The sequence below is a fragment of the Sapajus apella genome, unplaced genomic scaffold (genome assembly GCF_009761245.1).
Source record: "Sapajus apella isolate SASKATOON/1434 unplaced genomic scaffold, GSC_monkey_1.0 scaffold151, whole genome shotgun sequence".
NCBI classification, from domain to species: domain Eukaryota; kingdom Metazoa; phylum Chordata; class Mammalia; order Primates; family Cebidae; genus Sapajus; species Sapajus apella.
Genome location: NW_022437091.1, coordinates 1,940,905 through 1,967,820, shown reverse-complemented (window position 1 = coordinate 1,967,820; position 26,916 = coordinate 1,940,905). Strand labels below are relative to the sequence as shown.

The window sequence follows — 26,916 nt, the reverse complement described above, 5'->3', positions numbered from 1 at the left end:
TTTTGAACTATAAAGTGTGTGTTATAGTGTCTGGTATGGCATTATTAGGTTAATTTACAGCTGCCTGTGGCAATAGCAGGGTCAAGAGATGAATACTTAGCTCAAAGAGGAGAGTAGGGTGTGGGATTGTGCCCTCATTTCAATGTCTCTCTGGGCCTGATAATTAAAAGGATTTGTATTTCTCAGATAAAAATTATTTTCTTTTCTCAAACTATGTGTGCATGTCAGAATTTGATACCAGATAACAGAAGCCACTCAAGCTAATTTAAAGAGAAGAGCTTTAATATAGGAAATTCTGTGTTCTTAAAACCATTGGAAGGGTTAAAGGAGCAGGCTCTAGGCTAATCTTCCAGGAGTGATTCCTAGACCCAAACAGTTCTAGCCCAAAAAGGGAGATGATGCTTCATCTCCCTATTTACAGGAACTGCTTACTGGAACTGTGATTGCCTTTCTAGAGGCTTCCCTCCTTGGACTGGGTTCAAGAAGAAGAAGATCAAAGAGAAACCAGCATGTTTTGGCCCCAGACCCTGGGTTGGAGGGGCCTCATGTCCTCTGTGGCTCCAGTCTACATGAGAAGCACCAGCAGTGGAGCCAACTATAGGCTCAAACCAGCCAACAAAGCATCCGTGATAACAGGATCCACAAACAGGTGAGAGCAACTCTTTGGGAATTTGGGAACTGTGGGTGTCTCTGGGTTTTGTTGACCTAATTTTCTTAGGCTCAGCCCCACAAAACAAAGCCTACAAGTGCTAGTCGTCTTTTGGGAAGGTGATCTTAATGAGAAACATTGAGGAACAGGAGAGGAAACTAGAAAAGGAGACAAAACCAGCGTGGGATGTGTTATGGAGTTGGCCCACTACAGGCTGCTGGGTGATGAGTTCCACAGGTCTCTAGGAAGCATGAAATGCATCTCAGAGGCATCTATCGGGGAAAAGAAGAGAATTCCTCCATCAGTTGAGAGTTGCCCTACATTGGTTAATGCCTCACACTTTCAAGTTGCATGTTTGTGAGCACTCAGTGGTTTCACATGCCCGAGGCAGGGAGCTCTCTGGTTGCAGCTACAAAGCAAACCAAAACTTTGAGGAACTAAGAACAAGTTTTTATAGTAGGAATTCTAGTGGGAGTAGAGGCCAAGAAGATCTGATGTGGACATAGGAGGTTCAATACATCTGTGGACTGACCTATTTCCTCTTTATCTCTTCTGGTCCTCTGACCATCCATAGTAGAGCATGAGGTTAGCTGCTCTGAGTTAGTGGAGAGAATTCATTTGGTGCCTCAGGGCTAGAAATGCAGTAAGAAAAGTCACAGTCCTAGTCTGAATTGTCGCCTCCTCCTCATCTCTGCCCCCAGGATTGGCTTCACCATTGCCCAGCGTCTGGCCCAGAATAGGGCCCAAGTGGCCATCAGCAGCCGGAAGCAGCAGAATGTGAACTGGGCTGTGGCCATGCTGCAGGGGAAGGGCTGAGTGTGTGCCAGGCACCGTGTGCCCTGTGGGGAAGACTGAGGACTGGGAGTGGCTGGTGGTCACAGTAAGGGGCATAGAAGGAGGTGCAGACAGACTAAGGGATTCTGATTCTATAATCCACACTAGAGGAGAGGGATAAAGTCACCATGACAGGAATCAGGTCAACTATGTGTCGCTGGAGCCTTGTCCACGAGGCCCAATTGCCATTTAACAGACCTGGGCAGAGAAAGTACCAGCTCAGGGAGGGTATCCTTTCTCCACCCAGGTTTGTTCTCTCCCTCAGGGTGAGAGGGAGTGGATGTCACCTGGGACACAGGGAGATGTTGGAGTGGGGACCATGCTGGTGAGAAAGGAGAAGTTGGCTTCTCTGCCAGCTCTGTGTTGAATACCATCCAGGCCCCCCTGGAAGATCCCTGAGGAGGAGTCTGAGGGGACAGATGTTGTCCAGAAGGGAACAGTTGTCTTATAGTCAGAGGTTGAGTGTTCAGGGAAATGGAGTGGGGACAGTGAAATTTCAAGACACAGTGCAGGTGAGAGATGTGTTTGGGGACAGGTAGCCAACAGTGCCTGGGACTAGGAGGAGGACATGAAAGGGTACTCGGGTGATGCTCCACCACTTTTTATCCAGAAGCTCAGTACCTGGTTCCTAAAGGAGAAGAGATAATCTCCATCCTCACGTCATATTGTTCTTCTGTGCCTTGAACTTGATCCAGGCACAGCCCCAGGGACATGACACACCTCCCACTGCTGTAGACACCTTCTTCTTCCCTAACACTAGTCCCTTTCTCACTCATAGGCCCTGGAACACTGGGGATGTGGACTTCCTGGTATGCATAGCAGGGGTTAGTCCCTTGGTGGGAAGTACCTTGGGGGGCAGTGAGGAGGTCTGGGACAAGGTGAGGTCTGGGGAAGCCAGCAGAGGGCAGGCCGGACTTCATCCTCACCTTCCTGCCATGTAACCCTCTCTCCATCTCAGCTTACACATCCAGAGCTGATCCTCAGCTACCACACATCCATCTTCCAATGACAGACTCATTGGTGCAGAGTGAGGCCAGGGGCTCAGACTCTCTGAGCCTGAATTTCTCCACCTGTGAGATGGATGTAGGAATGTCTAAGTAGCAATTTTGGTCCCTATTGTTCAGGAGCTGCCAGTGTGCAGGGAATGTCCAATCAAAAACCAAATAGTCACAAAAAATATGGGGCACAGAGAAGAGAATGACAGCTTAATCCCTAACACAGGTACCTCCCTGAAATCTAGCCTTCCCCAGACTCAGCTGTTGATGCCTCCTCTGCTCCAGATGAAACTGGTAAGCTTGGAGACATGGGGAGACAACCCACAGACTCTGGGGTCTTCTGCCAGAAGAGTCTTCAACCTGATCCCTTTACTCCTGCATCTTCAGGATACCCCCATTTCCATGTATGCACAGGAAAGCCAACACTCTGCCCATATCATGGGCACCAGAGGTCGTCATGCCCACATTCTGACCTGGTATTTCCTTATATGGTGAGAACGCTGCTGAGTCAGCTGCTGCCCCACATGGAAAAGATGGGGTGAGGGTGGAGAAGGGGAATAAGGACGTAGCGGCTTGATATCAAACAGGGATCAGGGGAACTAGAGTGAGAAGGGCCAGATTTGAGAGTTAGGCCTTCCTAGTGGGAAACAGGCTTAGCTGAGCCAGTCATAAAGAATGGTGAGTGTGATTTTCATACTTCTGGGTCAGCTAAAAACACAAAACAGTTCTACAAATTAATGTCATTCTCTCACATCTGGAGTGCGCAGGGTGTCTGGCAAGGACTTGACTACAGGAGCTCTGGCCACAGGAGTTCAGGCTGATGACTCTGAGGCTCCCGATAGCTGACCTGTAACCAGAGCAGTTGTTTTCCAGTCCCATTCAACTCTTGTCCCTCCTGCTTCCTCTGACACTTTCCCCAACCTCTCTGACCTTTTCCTGGCCCCTGCCAGTCAGTTCCCAAATTAAGAAGCCTGCTTCCTTGCTGTCCTCACAGCCCGTGGTAGATGCATCACCTGTGGGATGGGCTGTCTCTTGCTGTCAATTCCCCACTGGTCTCAGTAACTTGGGATGTTCCCAGATGTTCTCCCCATGCCATTTGTACTGGGGTTGGAAAAATCTGCTTGTGCTCCTGGGAGCTCCTTTTTAGTTCTTGGATTTCAGCCCAAGCATTGGAAGCTTTCATTTTCTGATCACCTTAGGAACACAGCTTCTCCTGAAGGTGCTCTAGCCATCCCCATTCCACTCCTCCTACTTGGGCCTATCTCATTCCTGTTCTAAAATAGATCCCTCTGGCCATGCCCTGCCTCTTAAACATTTCTCCCCACCTAGCCATGCCTCCTCTGAAAGTCAGGGCCACCCAGTTATCTCCACCAGCGCTGCCTTCACTCTCTTCTTTAAAATGGTCAGTGGAGGTAAAGTGAGCTTCCTCGTCTCAGGTAAAGTGCTTTGCAGATAGATGTAGCTTTAAGACTCTTTCCCCAACTGTTCTGCTTCCCTTCAGTTCCCATATTGATATTTTGGAGCAGCCGCTGAATTCAGCAAGTATGTACTGAGCAGCTAGTATAGACTGGGCTGTTCTCTGGACTTGTGTGATCATCTGTGAAACACAACCAGGACTTCTAACTAATGATGACTTCTGAGGCCCCTTCCAGCTCTAACACAGGCATGGTGTGATATTAGATTGAATCTCAGTGGACCCGAGTCACTGATGCTGAGACAGCCCTAGGCCCACCCCACAGGTAATGCATCTACCACAGGCTGTGGGGAGAACAAGGAAGCAGGTTTCCTAATTTGGGAAATGACTGGCAGGGGCTGGGAAAAGGTTGGGGAGGACAGGGACAGTGTAAGAGAAAGTGGGAGGGACAAAAAATATCACTTTTGTTGATAGAAAATGGCCAAATACGGTAATTTATGTGATTGAACACAATACAATCGTTTTCAAATTGCTTTTAATGGCAGAAACCTTTTGCCAAAGAATAACCTCCACAGGAGTCCAATATATAAAACAGACAGAAGCAGAAATGCCAAAGTTAAAATTGCATTAGGGGCCTGGTGCTCAACCATTTGGTCCTGTTGCTGGTACTGGGCACCTCTTGCAGAATCTGGCTTCACAAAACTGGTTGCAAACTACGAATGTAATGAAAACAGCATGGGCTTGGAGTCAGAGGGATCTACCTTTAGATCCCTGCTCTGTCACTAGCTGTACATGCTTGTTAATTAAACTCTCTGGGCCTTCATTTCTTTACCTATTAAGTGGGATAATGATGCTTGGCAGACCTCTTGTGGACACTAATTGGCACGATAAAATATGTTGATTATGCACATAATAAAGACTGTGTCTATGTATATTTACTAGAGTAAATAACAGACATTGGCCAGATGCAATGGTTCATGCCTGTAATCCCAACCCTTTGGGAGGCTAAGGTGGAAACATCGCTTGAGCCTAGGAGTTCAAGGGTGCAGTGAGCTATGATCACCCCACTGTACTTCCAGCTGGGTAATCAAGTGATACCCTGTCTCAAAAAAATTATTTGAAAATGAATATTTTCATTTTCACAGCTACAAGAACATCACAAGAGTATTTTACAACTAAAGTTTTTCACAACTGAAAGAAATTTACATCACAACTACAAGAACTAGAGAACCAAAAGAAAACCAACCCCAAAGCTAGCAGAAGACAAGAAATAATCAAAATCAGAGCTGAACTGAAGGAGAATGAGACACACACAAAAAATTCAAAAGATCAATGAATCCAGGAGTTGGTTTTTTGAAAAAAATTAATAGATTGCTAGACTAATAAAGAAGAAAAAAGAAAAAATATAAATAAGCACAATGAGAAACAACAAAAGGGGTATTGCCACTGACCCCTTGGAATACACATAGTCATCAGAGAATATTATGACCACCTCTGTGAACATAAACTAGAAAATCTAGAAGAAAAGGATAAATTCCTGGACACATACACCCTCCCAAGACTGAGCCAGGAAGAAATGGAATCCCTGAACATACCAATAACAAGCTCAGAAATAAAATCAGTAATAAATAGCCTAACAAGAAAAGCTTGGGAACAACAGATTCACAGCTGAATTCTCCCAGCTGTACAAAGAAGAGCTGGTACCATTCCTACTGAAACTATTCCAAAAAATTTAGGAAGAGGAACTCTTCCTTAACTCATTCTATGAGGCCAGCGTCATCCTGATACCAAAACCTGTCAGACACACAGCAAGAAAAGAAAAAATACTTGCAAACTGAATCCAGCAGCACATCAAAAAGCTTATGCACCATGATCAAGTAGGCTTTATCCCTGGGATGCAAAGTTGGCAAAACATATGCAAATCGATAAATGTGATTCATCACATGAACAGAATTAAGGACAAAACCACACGATTATCTCAATAGATTCAGAAAAGGCTTTTGATAAAATTCAACTCCCCTCCTGTTAAAATGTCTCAATAAACTAGGTATTGAAGGAATATACCTCAAAATAATAAGAACCATCTATGACAAACTCACAGTCAACATCATACAGAATGGGCAAAAGCTGGAAGCATTACCCTTGAAAACTAGCACAAGACAAGGAGGCCGTCTCTCATCATTCCTGTTCAACATATTATTGGAAGTCCTAGCCAGAGTAATCATGCAAGAGAAAGATATAAAGGGCATCCAAATAGGAAGAGAAGAAAGAAGAAAAAACGATCCCTGTTGGCAGATGACATGATTCTATATTGAGAAAACCACACAGCCTTGGCCCAAAAGCTCCTTAAGCTGATAAACAACTTCAACAAAGCTTCAGGATACAAAATTAATGTACAAAAATCACTGGCATTCCTATACACCAACAACAGCCAAGCCAAGAGTCAATAATTCCATTCACAACTGCCACAAAATATACCTAGGAATACAGCTAACCTGGGAGGTGAAAGATTACTACAATGAGAATTGCAAAACATTGCTCAAAAAAATCAGAGATGACACAAACAAATGGAAAAACATTCCACACTCACAGATAGGAAGAATCTATATTGTTAAAATGACCATATTGCCCAAAGCAATATATAGATTCAAGGCTACTACTATTAAACTACAAATGACATTCTTCACAGAACTAGAAAAAGAACTTCTTAAAAATTCATACGAAACTAAAAAAGAGCTCAAATAGCCAAGGCAATCCTAAGCAAAAAAAAAAAAAAAAACCAAAAAAACAAAGCTGGAGGCATCATGCTACCTGACTTCAAACTATACTACAGGGCTGCAGTAACCGAAACACTGTGATACTGGTACAAAAACAGACACATAGAATAATGGAACAAAATAGAGAGCCCAGAAACAAGGCTACACACCTGCAACCATCTGATTTTTGACCAAGCTAACAAAAACAAAAAATGGGGAAAGGACTCCCTATTCCATAAACAGTGCTGGGATAACTGGCTAGCCATATGCAGAAGATTGAAACTGGATGCCTCCCTTACACTGTATACAAAAATTAAATCAAGATATATTAAAGACTTAAATATAAAACCCAAAACTATAAAAACACTGGAAGAAAACTTAGGCCATACCATTCTGGACATAAGAATTGACGAAGATTTCAGGACAAAGAAGCCAAAGCAATTGCAACAAAAGCAAAATTGACAAATGGGATCTAACTAAACTTAAGAGCTTGTACTCTGCAGGAGCATGGATGGAGATGGAGGCCATTATCCTTAGCAAAACAATGCAGAAACAGAAAAGCAAATACTACATGTTCTCACTTATAAGTAGGAGCTAAATGATGAGAACACATGAACACATAATGGGGAATAACATATACTGGGGCCTATCAGAGGGTGGAGGGTGGGAGGAGGAAGAGGATCAGGAAAAATAACTAGTGGGTACTAGGCTTGATACCTGGATGATAAAATAATCTGTGCAACAAATCCCCATGAAATAAGTTTACTTATGTAACAAATCTGTACATGTACTCTGAACTTAAAATAAAATATTAAAAAAGTAAAGAATGAATATTAACTATAGTATAAATTATAAGTAGTATAAATAAAATTTAATAATTTAATTGGTTTCAATATTTACAATAAACATTATTAATATTATTACTACTACTATTATTAATTGTGAGATCTGAGCAAGTAAAAGATTGTTTTCTTCAACCTTGTGGATAAGACAGGACTTCATGAAGGAAGCTCCACTTAAGTTGTTTCTATTTCTTATTAACTTGCCAAAATCCTATTATTCATAATCCAATTTAAATGGAGCTTGCCATATGCTGAAAGAATATAACTATCAACCTAGAACTCTATACCTATCAAGTATATCTTTCAAAAATTTGGGCAAATTTATAACATTTTCAGAGAAATGAAAACAAAGTTTACTACCAGAAGATCTTGACTAAAGGAAATTTTAAATGGCGTACTTTAGGCAGAAGGAAATAAATGATCTCGTACAGAAAATCTAAGATGAAAGTAAGAATGAAAACCGTAGAATATAGTAACATGAAAAAATTGAACTACTTCTTGTAAAAAGCAATAGGTTTACGGAGTTAAAAAGTTAACTCCACAAATAGTTAAATAGGCAAAAATAACATTTAAATCAGTAGATAGAAATGGAGTTAAGGTGTTAGAAGATTTTCATGTTAGAGAAAAGGTAAAGATATTAATCTTAAACTTTGATAAGCAAAACAGGCATGTTTACCATTCTAGGGCAAAGCTACATGAATGGCAATGAAGTATGCAGTATATTTTTAATCTAACAGAGAGAGAAGTGGAATTGGGGAAAAAAATTTAAAAAAAAAAGCAGGAAGGGACAGAAAACAAAGAACTGGGAGAATTTTTAAAAAGCATAAAATTGGATGTTAGACATTAACCCTAGTGTATCAGTGATGACAGTTAAAATATAAAGATTGTCAAGCTAGATTTTTAAATCAAATTAAAATTTTAAAATCTGATTAGACAGAAATGACATATTTTATTAAATTTTTTATTTCTGTTGAGTGAGTTTATAGAAATTTATTTATAGAAACAGTTCTAGGAAATTTATAGTTCTAGGAAGGGCTAGCAATCAAGAAATTGAAGTAGGACAGATAAACCTCAGCACATAATACAAAATGTACTCAGCTCACCACTGTACTCTACCTCCACCAGACCCAAGCTATTCTTGTTTACTCACATAGTCCTCCACCCCTCCTTCATACACTCTCTGTTCCCAGTCACACACAATATAATAACTGTCTTCTACTCACATACCACCCTATCTTAATCTTTCCAGGCAAGATTCAGTGGTCCTGGTCTCCTCAGTTTCAGCCTATATTCCACTTGCTGTAGGTATGACCATCTCATGTCTCTAGGTTAGGTAAGCAGAAACTCATTTCATCTGGAAAATTGGATATATGGAAATATCCAAAGTTTGACAATTGCTCCCTCAGGACTTCTCCAGTGCAAATGTGGTTATTGTGTGTCACAGACCTTGCCTTTTACATAATGCACATAGTAGGGCCTCTTGCCACGTCTTTCGTACATTGTTTCTCACACTTGATGATCTGGAGATGTTGTCGGGATGAATTCCTTGAGCAGAACCCAGGAAACCCAAATGACTCTCCCTTGTTCCCAGTTCCAATCTATTAATCTATTTCCCTTTCTTTCTACAGAGGCTGGGGGCCTGTAATGTCAGTAAAACAGCCCTTCTGGGCCTCACCAAGACCCTGGCAGGGGAGCAGGCACCAAAGAACACTCGGGTAAACTGTCTGGTACCAGGAGTAATCCACACTTGCTTTTTAGCACGGTGGTGAAAACCATGAGCAGCTCCTGTTCCTACTCCCTGAGCAGTAGTGTGCCTTTCCCTTTCAGACCATACCCCACAGAGAGCTGGACACTCTGGGTTGAACCTGTGGACATTTGCTCTGATATCCATAGCCTTTAGGACCAGCAGCAGAATCAGGATCAGTTCTTTGTGAGAGGCCACCCCCACAGTTCTTTCACAAGCATGCAGGCCTGCACATCACAAGGACATAGCCCATGTGACGTGACCCCATCTGTATGAGTGTCTCTGACTTTTTAACCGTTCCTGTAGCTCCTTGAGGACCTGGTTTCGGGGGATCACATGAAGAGTGTCTTCAGAGTACAGAGGTGGGTTGTGGAGAGGCACTGTCCTTTGCGGAGCTGGATTAACATGACCTCAGAACCTTCATGATAGGCGAAAGATCACACACTATCCCTCACAGTCTTATCCATTTTCCTTTCTGGGGTCTACGGTCCTCTCAGGCCTGGGATGACTTCTACACATCCCTGCACAGCCCACATCTCTTCACTTATAGCCCTTCACTCATTCCCACAGGGGTCTTGACTTCACAGCATCCCATGGGACCCCAGGGCTTATGGGGAATGTGTAATTAGTCTCAGCTCCACCTCTTCTTTCCATGCAGAGTAGGGTGGCCTGAGGACTGTGTGGGACTTGTGTCTTTCTTGCGCTTTCCAGACACAAGCCACATCACTGGAGACCTCTGAGGGTCAGGAGACCTGAGCTTAGGCTTGTGTCTAGTGCAGGAGCTTCAGGGGGTCCTCGGGCCACCCTGCTGCAACGTCTTATTAACAATGAGTCCATGCTTCAAATACACTCTTTGATTCAAAACTGCCACTGGCAGAAATAATAAAGAACATCAGAAAACGGGACTTGTGATATGAAACTATCATTAAAACCAGATAAAGTGATGTCAGCTTTGCCAGAAACTAAATGGTGTTCTTTGGAGTCTTAGGGAAAGGAAGGAGCTGAACCCAGGCAGAGAGATAACTGGAAGGAAGGAAAGGAAAAAGGCATTTTGAGCATGCTGCTAGATGCTTTCATGTGGATTGTTTCCTAAACATCTCTGTGAGCCTGATGACTTGAAGCAATCTAAGGAATATGATTTGAAGGCACACGGCTAGTCCATGAAGAGAAACAGAACCCAGTCTATTGGCACAATAGAAAGGGATCAGCGAGTAAAGATCAGTTCCTGCAGTCCTCATTCTTCCCTCAAATCCTTATGCTAAAAGTCTGGCTCTGGTCTACCTGCATTCACACAGTTCAGCCTTCCACAGATAAGTGCCACAGCAGTAACTATCATCTCATACAATTTAAACCCTTGGTGCCTGAAAGTCAAAACAGTGCCAGAACTTGAGTGCCCCACCCACACCCCTTTGGCCCACATTGGGACCAAAGACAGCTTTGGTGAACAATTCCCAGATACACTGAAGGCTTCCTACCACAAGCCTGGAGAGCAGTAGGCCTGTATAAAGGGGTACACACCAACATAACATGTAAGAACTAGAGACTTGATCTCATTAGCCCTTCCTGAGAAATCCCCCAAAAGACAAGCTTTCGACAACCAGAATAACTAAAGGGACATTGACATAAGGACTGACGGTGAATACTATAGTTCCTTGTAGAACTAAAACAAACTATAAGAAATGAGTTTAAAAGGAAGGTAGTATGACGTATAATGACTTTCTGAGCTGATGTTATAGATACGGCAGAACTATAAGAAACTAAATATTGGCCAGGTGTGGTGGCTCACACCTATAATCCTAGCACTTTGGGGGGCTGAGGCAGGAGGATTACTTGAGGTCAGGAGTTCAGGATTTCATGGTGAAACACCATCTCTACTAAAAATACAGAAAGTTAGCCAGGCATGGTGGTGTGTGCTTGTAGTCCCACCTAGCTACTCAGGAGGCAGAGACACAAAAATCATTTGAGCCCAGGCTGCAGAGGTTGCAGTGAGCTGAGATCGTGCCACCGCACTCCAACCTGGGCACTCCTGCCTCAAAAACAAAACAAAAAAACTAAATATAGTTACTGTATTAGTCTGTTCTTAGGCTGCTAATAAAGACATACCTGAGACTGGGTAATTTATAAAGAAAAAGATATTTAATTGACTCACAGTTCCACATGGCTGGGGAGGCCTTACAAACATAGCAGAAGGCAAAGGAGGAGTCAGGTTACACCTTTCATGGTGGCAGGCAAAAGAGCTCGTGCAGGGGAACTCCCATTTATAAAGCCATCAGATCTCGTGAGACTTATTCACTACCACGAGAACAGAATGGGGGAAACCACGCCCATGATTCAATTATCTCCACCTGGCCCGCCCTTGACATGTGGGGATTAGTACAAATCAAGGTGAGGTTAAAGTGGGGACACAGCTAAACCATATCAGTTACTTACAGAACTAAAACTGAGAGTTATAAAAGAGGGAGTATGGTATGTAATGGCTATATCATTTGGTAATGTGGGTCTAGTACAAGTGTAAAAATGAAGGGGAGGTTGGAGATGGCACTCACAAAGGAAAATTTTAGCTATTTTCAAAAATAGTGGTAGTAGAATAGTTATCTATTCCTCAGGCCTTTGTGTGGTTTCAAATTTGTCTTGGGAGTATCATTGAACTCATGATAATTTTTTTTGTCTCCATCCGAAGAAAAAGCCTAGAAACAACAACCAACCCAAAGCAGTTGCATCCCTGGCATTCAGATTGTGGTCTTAGAATATCATTTCCCACCAAAAGACCCTGAGGCTTCTTAGAGACTTCCCTGATTCCAGGTCAGGGGCAGGAGATGAGCAAGATGAGGAAAGAACTGGGATCGTCCATTGTCGCAGCTGACATCACTCTTCTACTCAGCTGCTCGGTTTCTCTGAACATCATAGTGTATTCGCCATTGTCATAAATCCCTGTGGCTCAGAGTCCGCTGGCTACCGTTCCAGTTTTGCTGCTTAATAGAACAATTAGAACTGATTGGCCTTTCCTGTTTTAGATTTCTTTCATCATACTGATAAAAGGGACATGAGCTCCACAGATGCCTTCCTCCTTGTCATTCTTTGCTTACAAAAAAGACCCTTGAGCTTCTTAACAATGTCAGTTTCCCTTTTCTAGTTGATTTTTCATTCTTTTAGAAAGGGAGTATCCTCTGTATCATAGTCAACTTACACATTCTCTGGTCTTTTAAATAAATCCATTCCTGCGTGTCTACTCTGTGGTTCAGCATTTGGGGACAGGGGTTCCCTGAGATTTTGTCTGACTATGCAATTCATGTTTCCTGTTTCAGGACTGGTTTCCACACACTCTTGTCCTGAGCCTTAATTCTCCTTCTTTTTTTGCCATACCACCCATCTCATTTATCCTTGTCCTTCTATATTCTCTCATGGCTTATGTTTCTCTATAGGGGTCAAAGCCAACCTGACTAGAATGGCAGTAAGCTGTATCTTGCAGCTCCTTCCAGATGATAATGCTTCCTGATCCAGCTGAGGTTGCAAGACAGTGAGGGTTTGTGTTAACCATCTGAGAGTGGGTGGAGTCTGGTGGACTCTGGAATTGGGTTTTGAGAGAGGAAGCATCAACTCTGTCATGCTGAATATTGGAAGTGTACAAAATTTAGAAGGGGAATAGAAGAAAAAAGTAGGAGTTGTGCCTCAATTTGGTGTATAGCTTCCTGCTTAAGAACATAGGCTTTGGAATTGGTGGACTGGGTTAAAATCTTCTATTGCTAGCAAAGACCTGGAACCAACCCAAATGCCCATCGACGATAGACTGGATAGGGAAAATGTGGCACATATACACCATGGAATATTATGCAGCCATAAAAAACGATGAGTTAGGGTCCTTTGTAGGGACATGGATGAACCTGGAAACCATCATTCTCAGCAAACTGACAGAAGAGCAGAAGATCAAACACCGCATGTTCTCACTCATAGGCGGGTGTTGAACAATGAGAACACATGGACACAGGGAGGGGAGCACTACACACTGGGGTCAGTTGGGGGGAAATAGGGGAGGGAGGGTGGGGGGTGGGAAGCTGGGGAGAGATAGCAAGGGGAGAAATGCCAGATGTAGGTGATGGGGAGGAAGGCAGCAAATCACACTGCCATGTGTGTTCCTATGTAACAATTTTGCATGTTCTTCACATGTACCCCAACACCTAAAATGCAATAAAATAAATAAATGGAAAAAAAAATCTTCTATTGCTTACTATATGAGTAAAACTTTACTTTGGTAAAGTTAAAGTCTCAACTTTTTCCTTATCTATAAAAGTGATGATTAAATGATATGTGTCTGGCACATACTAAGCATTAGGTAAATTTACCTTTATTAGTAATAATTGTGTAAAGAACCTAGTAAAGGTCTTGATGATCTATCCTCAGTGGCTCCAGAATTTGCAATCAGGACTAGTTTGGGAGCTGCATGCTGCCCTGCTGTGCGTGGGTGGTGGTGGAGGGGCCTAAAACAATATTATAAGACACTTTACAAAAATTGAGAAAATAAAATGACTCTGGGATATGTTTCTTGTCTGATGACCAAAAGTGACCGAGAGGGAACTGGGAATGCTTAGCAGCGAGAAGGCCAGGCAAAAGTGGCATAGATGAAGATAATAAAACCTGTTTCATGGTTTGAAGAGCGGTCACAGGGAAGAGAAAATTGACTTGCTCAATAATGCTCAATGGTGTAAGTAAAAGGGATACATCTAATACCAATGGGAAGAAGCTATGCATAGAGAAAGGTTTCTGCTCCTATTAAAAAGATGTTTCCGAATCCCCAAAGAGGAAATATAGCCATGGGCATGGGGATTTCCCATGTTACTAAAGCTTTCCAAGAGAGGATGGAAGGTCTACTTTGCTGTAAGGTTGCAGAGGGAATGAACCTCCAACAGGTTTTAAGTAGATGATCCAAAACCAGCTCCACACCAGTCTCTTATTCTTTATTGAGGTGTCTTGTTCTTAAAGGAATATAGGAGCATAAGAACTTATGGGAAAGGGTCAGAACAATCTCTAGGATCAAATGAGAGTAAAAGCCAGAAGGCTGAAGTGATTTGAACTGGACAAAACTAATCAATAATGTTTTTTTTTTGTTTTGAGATGGAGTTTTGCTCTGTCGCCCAGGCTGAAGTGCAGTGGTGCACTCTCCGCTCCCTGCAACCTCCACCTCCCAGGTTCAAGTGATTCTCCTGCTTCAGCCTTCTGAGTAGCTGGGACTACAGGTGTGTGCCACCACTCCTGGTTAATTTTTTGTATTTTTAGTAGAGACGGGGTTTCACTGTATTGGCTAAGATGGTCTTGATCTCCTGACCTTGTGATCTACCCACCTTGACCTCCCAAAGTGCTAGGATTACAGGCATGAGCCACTACACTGAGCCCCAATAATGCTTTTAAGCAGAAAAGTATGAACCCATATATTTATAACCTGCCAAATTTGTACATATGCTGTATTCCTGAAATAAACTGCTCTTTTCTTAGTTGACTGCTAAATAATATCTCCCAAATGAACTCTTTAGGAATAAAACTTTCTTTAGAGAAAAATTGTCCAAAATGGAAAGGAAATATTCAAAAGACTAGAAACATAGCTTTTGGCTGGACATGATGGTTCACACCTGTAATCCCAGTGCTTTGGGAGGTCAAGGTGGAAGGATCACTTGAGTCCAAGAGTTTGAAACCAGCCCTAGCAGAACAATGAAATCCTATCTCTAAAAAAAAAAAAATTAAAAAAATTTAAAAAAAAAATGACGGCATATAGCTGCAGGCATGAAGGCATATAGCTGCAGTCCCAGCTACTCAAGAGGCTGAGGTGGAAGGATGGTTTGAGCCTGGAAGGTAAAAGTCAGTTGCAGTAAGCTGTGGTTGCACCACTCTGGACAACAGTGCCAGTCCCTGCAAGAAAGAAAAGAAAGAAAGAAAAAGAGAGAGAGACAGAGAGAGAAAGGAGGAAAGGAAGAAAGGAGGAAAAGAAAGGAGAGAGAAAAGAAGAAAGGAGGAAAAGAAAGAAAGAAGGAAAAAGAAAGAAGGAAGGAAAGAAAGAAAGAGAAGGAAGGAAGAAAGAGAAGGAAGGACGGTTAAGAAGGAAAGAAATATTGCTTTATCAAGCATGACAGAATCAAACCACAGTGAACCAAAGTCCCAGTATGTGTACAGGCATACCTCAGAGATGCTGTAGGTTCAGTTCTAGACCACCACAATAAAGCAATTATCACAATAAAGCAAGTCACAGGAATTTTTTGGTTCCCCAGTGCATACAGCAGTTATGTTTATACTATACTGTATTATAAGTGTGCAATACCGCTATGTCTAATAAACAATGTACATACCTGAATTTAAAAATACTTCACTGCAAAAAAATGCTAACAATCAACAGAGCATTCATCAAGTCATACTCTTTTTGCTGGTACAGGATTGCCTCAGTGTTGATGGCAGCTGACTGATCAGGGTGGTAGTTGCTAAATGTTAGGGTAAGTGTGGCAATTTCTTCCAGTAACACAACAGTGAACTTTGTTGCATTGATTGACTCTTCCTTTCACAAAAGATTCCTCTGTAGCATGCATTGCTGTTTGATAGCATTTTACCCACAGTAAAACTTTAAAAATTGGAGTAAATGCTCTCAATCCCTACTGTTGCTTAATCAGCTAAGCTTATGTAATATTCTAAATCCTTTGTTGTCATTTCAGCAATGTTCATAGCATCTTCACCAGGAGTAGATTCCATCTCAAGAAACTGCTTTCTTTGCTCATTCATAGAAACCAGCTCCTTATTTGTTCAAGTTTTATCGGGAGATTGCAGCAATTCAGACACATCTTCAGGCTTCACTTCTAATTCTAGTTCTCTTGCTTTTTCCACCACATCAGCTATTACTTGCCTTTCTTCACTGAAGTCTTTAACCATTCAAAGTCATTCATGAGAGCTGGGAATCAATGTCTTCCAAACTCCTGTTAATGTTGATGTTTTGACCTCCTCCCATGATCACACATGTTCTTAATGATATCCACAATGATTAATCCTTTCCCGGAGGTTTTCAATTAACTTTGCCTAAATCTGTTAGAGGAATCACTGTCTATGGCAGTTATAGTCTTTCAAAATATATTTCTTAAGTAATAAGACTTGAAGTCAGGCCAGCTGTGGTGGTTCACGTCTGTAATCCCAGCACTTTGGAGGCCAAGGTGGGCGGATCGCTTGAGGTCAGGAATTCGAGAGCAGCCTGGATAACATGGTGAAACCCTGTCTTTACTAAAAATGCAAAAAATTAGCCAGGTGTGGTGGTGCATGCCTGTCTTGTAATCCCATCTACTTGGGAGAATTGCTGGTACCTGAGAGTCGGAGGTTGCAGTGAGCCAAGATTGTGCCATTGCACTCCACTCTGGGAGACAGAGTGAGACTCCATCTCAAGAAAAAAAAAAAAAAAGACTTGAAAGTCAAAATTACTCCTGATCCATGGACTATAGAATGGATGTTGTGTTAGCAGGCATGAAAACAACATTAATTTCCATGTACATGTCTATCAGAGAGCTTGAGTGACCAGGTGCATTGTCAATGAGCAGTATATTTCAAAAGGAATTTTTTTTTCCCTGAGGAGTAGATCTCAATAGTGGACATAAAATATTCAGTAAACCATGCCGTAAACAGGTGTGCTGTCATGCAGGCTTTGTTTTTTCTTTTATAGGGCACAGACATAATACTTAAGGGACCTAGGATTTTTGGAATTGTAGATGAGCATTGGCTTCAACTTAAAGTCACCAGCTGCATTAGCCGCTAATAAGAGAGCCAACCTGTCCTTCAAATCTTTGAAGCCAGGCACTGACTTCTGTTTGGCTATGAAAGTCCTAGAAGACATTTTATTCCGATAGAAGGCTGTTGTGTATACACTGAAAATCTGTTTTTTGGTGTAGCTACCTTCATCAATTCTCTTAGCTAGATCTTCTGGATGACTTGCTGCAGCTCTTCTACATCAGCACTTGCTGCTTCATCTTGCACTCTTGTGTCCTGGAGATGGCTTCTTTTCTTAAACCTCATGGACCAACTTCTGCTAGCTTCAAACTTTTCTTCGGAAACATCCTCAACTCTCTCAGGTGTCATAATTCTCTTTAATTGAAGAGAATCAGTTAGATCCTTGCTCAAGATTAGGCTTTGAGTTAAGGGAATGCTGTGGCTGGTTTGATCTTCTATTCAGACCACTAGAACTTTCTCCGTATCAGCAATAAGGCTGTTTTGCTTTCTTATCATTCCTGTGTTCACTGAAGTAGCACTTTTAATTTCCTTCAATAACTTTTCCTTTGCATTCCCAGTTTGGCTAACCATTTGATGGAAGGACTAGCTTCCGGTCTATCTTGGCTTTCAACATACCTCCCTTACTAAGCTTAATCATGTCCAACTCGATTTAAAGTGAGACATGTGTGACTCTTCCTTTTACTTGAACACTTAGAGGTCATGGCAAGATTATTAGTGGACTTAATTTTAATATTGTTGTGTCTCAGAGAATAGGGAGGCCTGAAGAGAGGGAAAGAGACAAGGCTGTTTGGTGGAGTCAGGACTCACACAACATGTATAGATTAAGTTCACCATTTTATATGGGCTCAGTTTGTGGCACCTCAAAACAATTGCAATAGTAACATCACAGATGACCATAACAAATATAATAATGAGAAAGTTTGAAATATTACGTGTGAGAATTACCAAAATGTGTTGCAAAGACATGAAGTGAGCATATGCTCTTGGGAAAATGGTGCCAATAGACTTGCTTGATGCAAGTTTGCCACAAACCTTCAATTTGTAAAAAACACAATATCTGCAAAATACAATAAAGTGAGGAGTAACAAAATGATGTTTGCAGGTACTTTAATGATGAATAAATGTCACTATACATTTGTAAACACCCACAGAATGTTCAAGACCAAGAATGAACTCTAAACTATGGACTTTGGGTGATTAAGATTTGTCAATGTAGGATCATCAATTATAATAATTGTATTTCTTTGATGGGGGATGTTAATAATAGGGGAAGCTATGCAGGTACAGGGACAGTGGATATATGGAAAATCTCTGTAGCTTCCTCCTAATTTTGCTGTAAACCTAAAACTGCTCTAAAAAACTTTTTGAAATGCATGGAACACATTTTTTAAAAAGTTAGTTGAAATCCACAACATTAGTTTTATGACCCACTAATTAGCAAGACCCGCAATTTGAAAAACAGTCCTCCACAGCTTCTTTAAAAATGGTAGTGGAAACTGGGCATGGTGGCTAATGCCTGTAACTCCAGAACTTTGGGAAGCCTGGGCAGGTGAATTGCTTGAGTCCAGAGGCAGCATGGTGAAAACCCATCTCTACAGAAAATTTAAAATTTAGCCAGGCGTGATGGCACATGCCTGTAGCCCCAGCTACTCAGGAGGCTGATGTGGGAGGATCACCATAGCTTGGAGTGGTCAAGGTTGCAGTAAGCCATGATCACACCACTGCTCTCCACCTGGGCAACAGAGTGACACCTTGTTTCAAAAAAAAAGTAGTGTAGAAACTGCTTAATATACCTAATATATAAGTTATACCTGGGAATATTTAAAAGTTTTTAAAATATTAAAGTATCAAAAAGTGATATGATGTAGGGTGGGTGAAAGAAAGAGAGATCAGACTCATAACTTTTAGGATTAGAGGGCTGCAGACCTGAAGATTCAAATTTTGGAAGGGGAAGAAAAAAATGGTATAGACAGGAAATAGACTGGAACACTAACAACTTCATTTGGCAAATTCTGCTAAAAACAGTTGAATATGCACCTTAGTCAGGGGACCTAAAATTTTCTAATTCCCAGATGGCAGTATCACCAGCATATGGTGAACAATGTGTTCTTTTAAAAGAAATTTTATTTCATTTATTTTTAATGACAAAGTAATACATAATTACATTCTCATCGTAAAAGTTAAAATTATACAGAAAAAATCCTTTTTGACTCTGTTACTTCTCCCTAATTGCAGTGACCTTTCAAGAACAATTTTAACTTTGAGTATACTTCCAGACATTTCCTAATACATTTACATTGAGCTAGAAATCAAATGTTCATGAACACATAGAAATATATTTAAAACCTAACTGATATTATAATGGTTGTTTTGTTCTGTAACTTGCTTTTTATATAACATCATAGAGATTTTTCTGTTAGTGGATGTACATTTTTCTCATTCTTTATAATGTACTCATAGTACTGATATATTTAGATTTAGATGTGCACTTTTTAAATTTGTTTTTGTGTGTTCCTGCTGTGTTTTGCTTCTGTTTCTCCTTTCTTGCCTTCTTTTGAGTTATTTGAATATTTTTTAAATATTGCATCTTAATTTATCAATCATGATTTTTATCACATTTCTTTGTTTATTTTTTTTGGTGGTTGCTCTAGGGATTAAAAAATATACAGCTTTTCATTATCTATTTACAATCATTTTATCATCTTAAATGGAATATAGAAACCTTATCACCTTATAGGACCCCTTACCCTCTCTACTTTATGCTATGGTGACACATGCCTATAGTCCCATCTACTTAGGATGCTGATGTGGGAGGATCACTTGAGGCTGGGGAGATTGAAGCTGCAGTGGGCCATGATCATACCACTGCACTCCAGCCTGGGCAACAGAGTGAGACCTTGTTTGAAAAAAATGATAGTGGAGAAACTGTAATATGCTTATCATAAAAGTTATACCTGAGAACATTTAAAAGTCTTTAAAAAATTAAATTATCAAAAAGTGATATAATGCAGGGTTAGTGAAAGAAAAAGAGATCAGATTCATAACCTTTAGGGTAGAAGGCTCCAGACCTGACTATTTAAATTTGGGAAGGGGAAGAAAAATGTGCATAGAAGACATAAATTGAAAATCTTATCAGACAATGTTATGACTTATGCTTTCAACAATCAACATATTTTAAAGAATACAAGAAAGAGAACAATTGTCTATTATATTTAACCAGTTTTAATCGTTTCTGTAGCCCTTACTTCATTCCTGATGTTCAAAGTCTTGTTCTTGTATCATTTCTCCTCTGCCTGAAGGAATTCCTTTAGCAAGTCTGTTGGAACAGATATGCTGCCTCTGAATTCTCTTAGTTTTCCTTTATCTCAGAATGTTTATTTCACTTTCAATCCTGAAGGACACTTTCACTGAATATAGAATTCTGGGTTGACAGATTGAGACCTTTTCTTTCAACATTTAAAAAAATGCTGTGTCACTTTCTTCTGGCTCCACAGTTTCTGATGAGAAATCGACAGTCATTTGAGTTGTCCCCTGTAGGTAATATGCTGTTTTCTTCTGGCTGCTTTTGAGGGTTCTTTAGCTTCAGATTACAGCAATTGGCTTATGATATGCCTATAGGTAGCTTGCTTTATTTGTTTGTTTTTCTATTGAGGATTCTCTTACTTTCTTGAATTTGTAGGTTTATGTCTTTGGTCAAATTTGGGAAGTTTTTTAGCTATTCTTTTTTTTTTTAAATCCCATTGCCTTCTGGGACAATCTTACCATTCTGCTGTTGAGTCTATCCAGTGTTTCTTTGTTGTTGTTGTTGTTGTTGTTTGTGTGAGACAGGGTCTTACTCTGTCACCCAGGTTGGAGTGCAGTGGCACAATCATGATTCAGTGCAGCCTCAACCTCCTGGTCTCAAGCAATCCTCCCACTTTCACCTCAGCATCTTGAGTAGCTGGGACTACAAACATGTACCACCACATCTGGATAATGTTTTTTAAAACTTCAGTTATTATAGGTTTTAGTTCTATAAGTTCCATTTGAATAATTAGTTTGTTTGAACTGTTGGACAGTATTCATTATCTAAATACACCATAACTTATTTGCCTATTTGCCTATTGATAGACAAATGTTTTTAACTCTTTATTACAAACAATATTATAATGAACATGTTTCTTCATACATGTGAATGAAAATCTCTTTATGGTGTATGCCTCTAAATGAAATTGACAATTCACAGGACATACCACATCCAGTTATGCAACCCCTTTCTAGATTCTTTCAGTTGTACCATCTCCAGGCCTAGGTCTCTTGCTCAATGAAGAGTTCCATCTGCTGCCTCCTTACCTCATCCCATACCAGAATGGGTGGATATAAATCAGCTGCATGGAGGGTATTCACCAGTGCATGAGTAAATGAGCTGTAGCTGGGCAGTGGCTTCTCCAGCAGCAGTTGGGCAGCTGGACCATGCCTCCTCTTGGCGCTCTGAAAAGCAGCTTCAATTCTTTGTGCGCCAGGGTCTACAGCTCAGCCTATGTTCTAGTCAAGGCCAGGAGATTCTCCAGGTTGAATTTCAGCTCTGACTCTTCATTTTTGCCTTCTGACCCTCTGCTGGTGTCAAGAGATCTTGCAGAACCTGGCTAAACATGGTCCTGGCCTTGTTCTCTACTTTTGGACCTATATTAAGGGCTATGCTGCTATGCCACTGCCCAGAGGAGCCAAGTAATACAATTACTAAGTGTGGGGGTGGGACAATTAATGCCCTGTGGAGCAATCTTTGACCAATCACAAAAATACAGAAATATAATGTGAGCCACACATATAATTTTAAATGTTCTAGTAGCCATGTTTTAAGTATTAAAAATAAAGAATATGTTTTATTTAGCCCAATTTATCTAAAACATTATTTCAACATACAGTCAACATAACAATTATTAAGAAGATATTTTATTTTTTGAGACTGGGTATTGCTCTGTCACCCAGGCTAGAGTACCATGGCATGATCACAGCTCACTGCAGCCTTTACCTCCTGGGCTCAAGTGATCTACTCACCTCAGCCTCTCAGGTAGCCGGGACTACTGGTACATGCCATCGTGCCTGACTAATTTTTTGTATTTTTGTTTGTTTGTTTGTAGAGACAGGGTTTTGCCATGTTTTCCAGGCTAGTCTCAAACTCCTGGCCTAAGTGAGCCACTGACATTAACCTCTCAAATTGCTGGGATTACAGGTTTGAGCCACTGCACCTGGGCCTTTTAATTTTTGTTCCTGAAGGCTTTGAAATCCAGTATGTATTTTATACTGACAGCACATCTCAATTCAAATGCTAAATTTCATCAGAAATACTTGGCATATATTTAGATTTTATAACATTTATAGTTGAAAAAAATAGATTCACATGCCCAAGCTGTTTCAACACAAAAGTTTTCCCATAACTGAACTGGGCATCAATTTTAAATTAAAACCAAATTTCATTAAAATTTAAAATATAGTCACATTGTGAGCAGAAAAGATAACTATTGTTTACAGGGCTTAATACTTGGTTGAAGAAATAATCTGTAAAACAAACACCCGAGACAAGTTTACCTATGTCACAAGCCTGCATAAGTGCTTCTAAACCTAAAATAAAAGTTTTTCTAAAAAGCTTATTTTTGCCCAAGATCTATCCCTTGTACACCACTGAACTGGGGAGTATTTTCAAAGGTAACACACACACAAATGTGGACCTCACTCAGCATGAGACACTTCTTTCAAGGTTTGAATTTTCATTTGTTTCTGCTTAATTTTGATCTCTCTTCAATGTCTTCAGACAGTAGTACTAAATTGTACCTAAAGTTTATGGTTATAATTATCAGGAAGGTGAGCTTGGTATAAGCTATTCTACCATTACTGGGAGCCAAAACATGATTTTTTAAAATTTGATATTTAACCTGGTAGAAATTTATTCCACTATATTTTGTAAGGTAAAACTCTAACTTTGTTTTCTAATAATTAACTGTAGCACATGATTTACTAATTAACTCTTTTAGCACTTATCCAAAGTGTCATCTTTTAGATGTCATTTATACACACACACACACAGGCACACACACTCTTCTGGGCTCTGTATTCTGTTCCATTGCTCCTCTTGACTTGTGTTTTGCACCTTACATGTGTCTCATTCATACTCTTCTGGAGATAGAAATTTGACACTTTTTCTAATGCACTCAATGTCCTCTTCCTTTTCTGGGTTCAATTTCTAAATTTGTATTTTCATAAAATTATCCATCACATGAAGATTTGTAAATGTATTAGCACAGAGGTTATCACAATATTCTCTTTTAGCTTAAAAAAATCCCTCAAATAATCTATTTATTGTATCTCTGCGTAGTGGGATAATGTTTCAAAGTGTTCATTGGTTGCTTTATCACCCTGTCCTCAGCTTTTCTGTGCTCTTGGAATTCCTTTACTTATATCCCAAGAGTCTTCATACCACCTATTCCCTTCCCTTAACTAGTACAACCAGAAATGAGGCTCCCACCCTAGAAGGAGTAAACAAAAGCATGAATGTTGGTTTAAAAAATTGCTGGTCTATGTATAAGGCAGAAATGATCAGACATACACTTACAAGATGGGTTTTTCTGCTCTTGTAGACTATTTAAGAATTTCCATTAGTTGTGAACAAGAAAAGAAAGCAAAAACTATTGGCCTAAAATGATTTGTGAATGCCAAGTCCTGTTTTCCTTCTGATATGGTTTTGCTGTGTCCCCACCCAAATCTCATCTTGAATTGTAGGTCTTATAATTCCCACATGTTGTGGGAGGACTTGGTGGAAGATAATTGAATCATAGGGTCAGTTTCTCCCATACTGTTCTCATGGTAATGACTAAGTCCCACAAGATTCAATGGTTTTAAAAGGGGTTTCCCTTTTTGCTTGGCTCTCATTCTCTCTTGTCTGCTACCATGTAAGATGTGCCTTTCACCTTCCACCATGATTGTGAGGCCTCCCCAGCCACATGGAACTGTGAATCCATTAAACCTTTTATTCTTTGTAAGTAGCCAGTCTTGGGTATGTCTTTCTCAGCAGCGTGAAAATGGACTAATACACCTTCCTATTGCCACCAAGGAAAGCCACACCCATACTCATTGCAACTCCTACCAGGAGGGAGAGTGCATAAACAAAGATTAAAGAAGTAAAGGCAAATCCCTACCTCAATATATTTTCCTAGAGCTGGTTAAGAAAACCCTCAGAATTCCTTTCAGGATTGGTCTGATTTTCTCAGCTTCCCATAAGATTAGGAGACAAGAAGACTACAAGAAGCATTTGCATCTAGCTGGCAGCAGTGGTGACTGAGTTATATATCTGGAAAGGTATTAAAAGAGAGAAAAGGAAGAACCAGTCTCAGCAGGAAAGCTGTGATTTGGGCAAAGAGCAAATTAAAAGCAGGAGCTCAGAGCCTGTGTCCATGAGCCTAAGATACTAGAAATTTGCAGAAATGGGGGCAGGATGTGGACACTGGATTTTCCATAGCATGTGGAAATACAATTTCATTTTTCTGAAATGACAGTTATTTCATCTTAATGTCTGGATTATGCAAATTATTTTTATGAGTCTCTGAATACCACAGGAATTTCGGATACTTGTTACATTTACACTGTAGATTATAGTTAAAATAAACTACACTTGTCCTGGTATAATTGTCAAGGGCTTTCCAGATTTATAATCCAGCCCATCTTCCCTTCTGCATCCAGGATCCTACAGCACTATATTCTCAAGCTCCAGAGCTTTGGGGGACAATACGATCACAATGATGCTCTTTAGGCCCTTGGAGAATATGATATGGTCCATCTACCATTGCCCAATCCTGGATGATTGGTGAACAAAACTGGTAACTGAGGAGCTATGGCCTCAAACTCTGCTGCTCTGACCTGAGGATCTTGAAGTCCTGAAACTCCAGGTATCTCATGGGCTTGGGTCCATAAAGGGGAATGGTCCTTAGAAGCATCACTTTTGCCCTTTGATCTTCAGCTCCAGGTGGCACTATCCTGGACTTCATGGCCACTAGGTTGGAAAATTTCTGAAGGTGTCCCTTCTTGAAATTGTGTCTTCTTTCAACTCCAGTGACAACTGAAGCTTTGAACCCCATCTACTTCTTACTCTTTAGATCCAAGGGGACAGGTTTCTAAGAAATGGAGCTGCATACAGAGCCTGTTGTGAGGTCAGCAATTTTGATTATTGTCACTGCTCAGTCAAAACAAGAAGGGCTGTGATTGGGGCCAAGCCAATCACAGACCAGCCAGGGTAGATTTGATGGCAATTTTGACCCTTATGGAAGTTTCTAGATTGGTCTAAGGGGAACTTGGTAGCCAGGGAGTTTAGTCTTGGAGTTGGGAGATTTTCCTTTGACAACGGACTAGAAGGAGAGCAACTGGGGAAGATTATTCACAGTTTCTTAGGCCTCTAAAGGCATAAATCGTTGAAGGGTTGGGAGGAGGAGGTGAAAATGAAGCTCTGGATTCTCCCTTTTCCCCCAATTTGCTTGTCCCCAGACCTGAGAACTGTCTCTTCGTGTACTCCGCCTGAGCAGTTGCTTCCAGTGCTTCCATATCCTGACATGGTTGAGGTAGAGCCTGAGATTCAGACCATGGAATAAAAATATGAGATCATCTTTAGCAATATAAAACAAACAAACAAAAATACAAAATATAAAAAATATAAACTTCTTATAAAAAGAGCTAATTTTTTAAGTAAAATCTTTCTGGCCAGATTTGTTAAGCTATAAACAGCTCAACATTTGCACATCTTTTTTCTTGCACTCTGTTTTCTGTAAGCTCCTACATCCACAAGGAAAAATACAAACTCCCAGTATGCACAGCACTAGTTAGATTTTTTTTTCGCTTCTAACATTTACAATAAAGATATTTGTGCTTGAGTTAGTTTTAAGGTTTGTGAAGATGTTTATATAATAATGTAAGTTCTAAAATAGTGGCTATTGTGAAAATTAATGAATATTCAAAATTGTATGAGTTGATATAAATGATTCAGCAGTAAAGCTTACCGAGGTTCTTTCTATAGATGCATTGTCTAAAAAGCTATAAAAAGCTCAGTGCAAAGTCTTGCTGTTTAAGATAAATGATTTCATCCTTTCTACTGCAGTATGGCTGTGTTATTCTTTTTATTTTCAAATAAAGTGATATCTGACAGTTTTTCCTCCAAATCTAAACATAAGGTAAGGTTGTTTGTCACTTATACCTTCATAGTGGAAAATGAAGCAGCCTGATTAGTGTCACCAGCTTCCCCATCACCACACTTCCGTTAGGTTCCCTGTGGCAGGCTCTGCATCCAGGCTACCCAAAAGCCATAGCTCATCCTTAGAGAAGAGATGCCCATCCCCAAAAAGCAAAACATAGTTTGTCCAAGGAAATAATAGTAATTCCCTTAGCCTTTACTAATGATTTGGGAAATATTCTGGGAGGCTCTCTGATTAAGTTTGGTGTTGAAGATATCATGTAATTAACATTTATTAGACTTTGAGAATATTAAAAGGATTAAGACACGTTTTCTACTCCAGGGATACTCAGTGGAAGAGAGATATATAAACATACTTACAGTATAATTTAATGATTATCATGTACAAAGCACTAAAGAAGAATGAAAGGAAAAAAGCAAAATGTTCAAGCATGAAAGGACTTCCCAGAAGTGATGCTTATTGTAGGCACTGGGGACATGTATCTAAGAAATCTTTGTATATCCTGAGATCAGAGATTATTTCTTACATTTTTTCCTAGAATTATATAGTGTTAGGTTCTACATTTAGGCCTATGATTCACTTTGAATTGATATTTGTACATGGTATAAAGTATGGATCAAAGGTTTTCTTTTTTTTTTTTTTTACATATAGTTAGCTAGTTGTTCCCAACATTTATTGAAAAGGCAATTCTTGGACAGATCCAAGATGGCTGAATAGGAACAGCTCT

General features: G+C 40.4%; 1 pseudogene; it reads left to right on the top strand.

Annotated features, from left to right (window-relative positions):
- The first annotated feature begins 332 nt into the window (after positions 1–332).
- LOC116541414 lies at positions 333–9,974 on the top strand (annotated as a pseudogene).
- Positions 9,975–26,916: the final 16,942 nt, after the last annotated feature.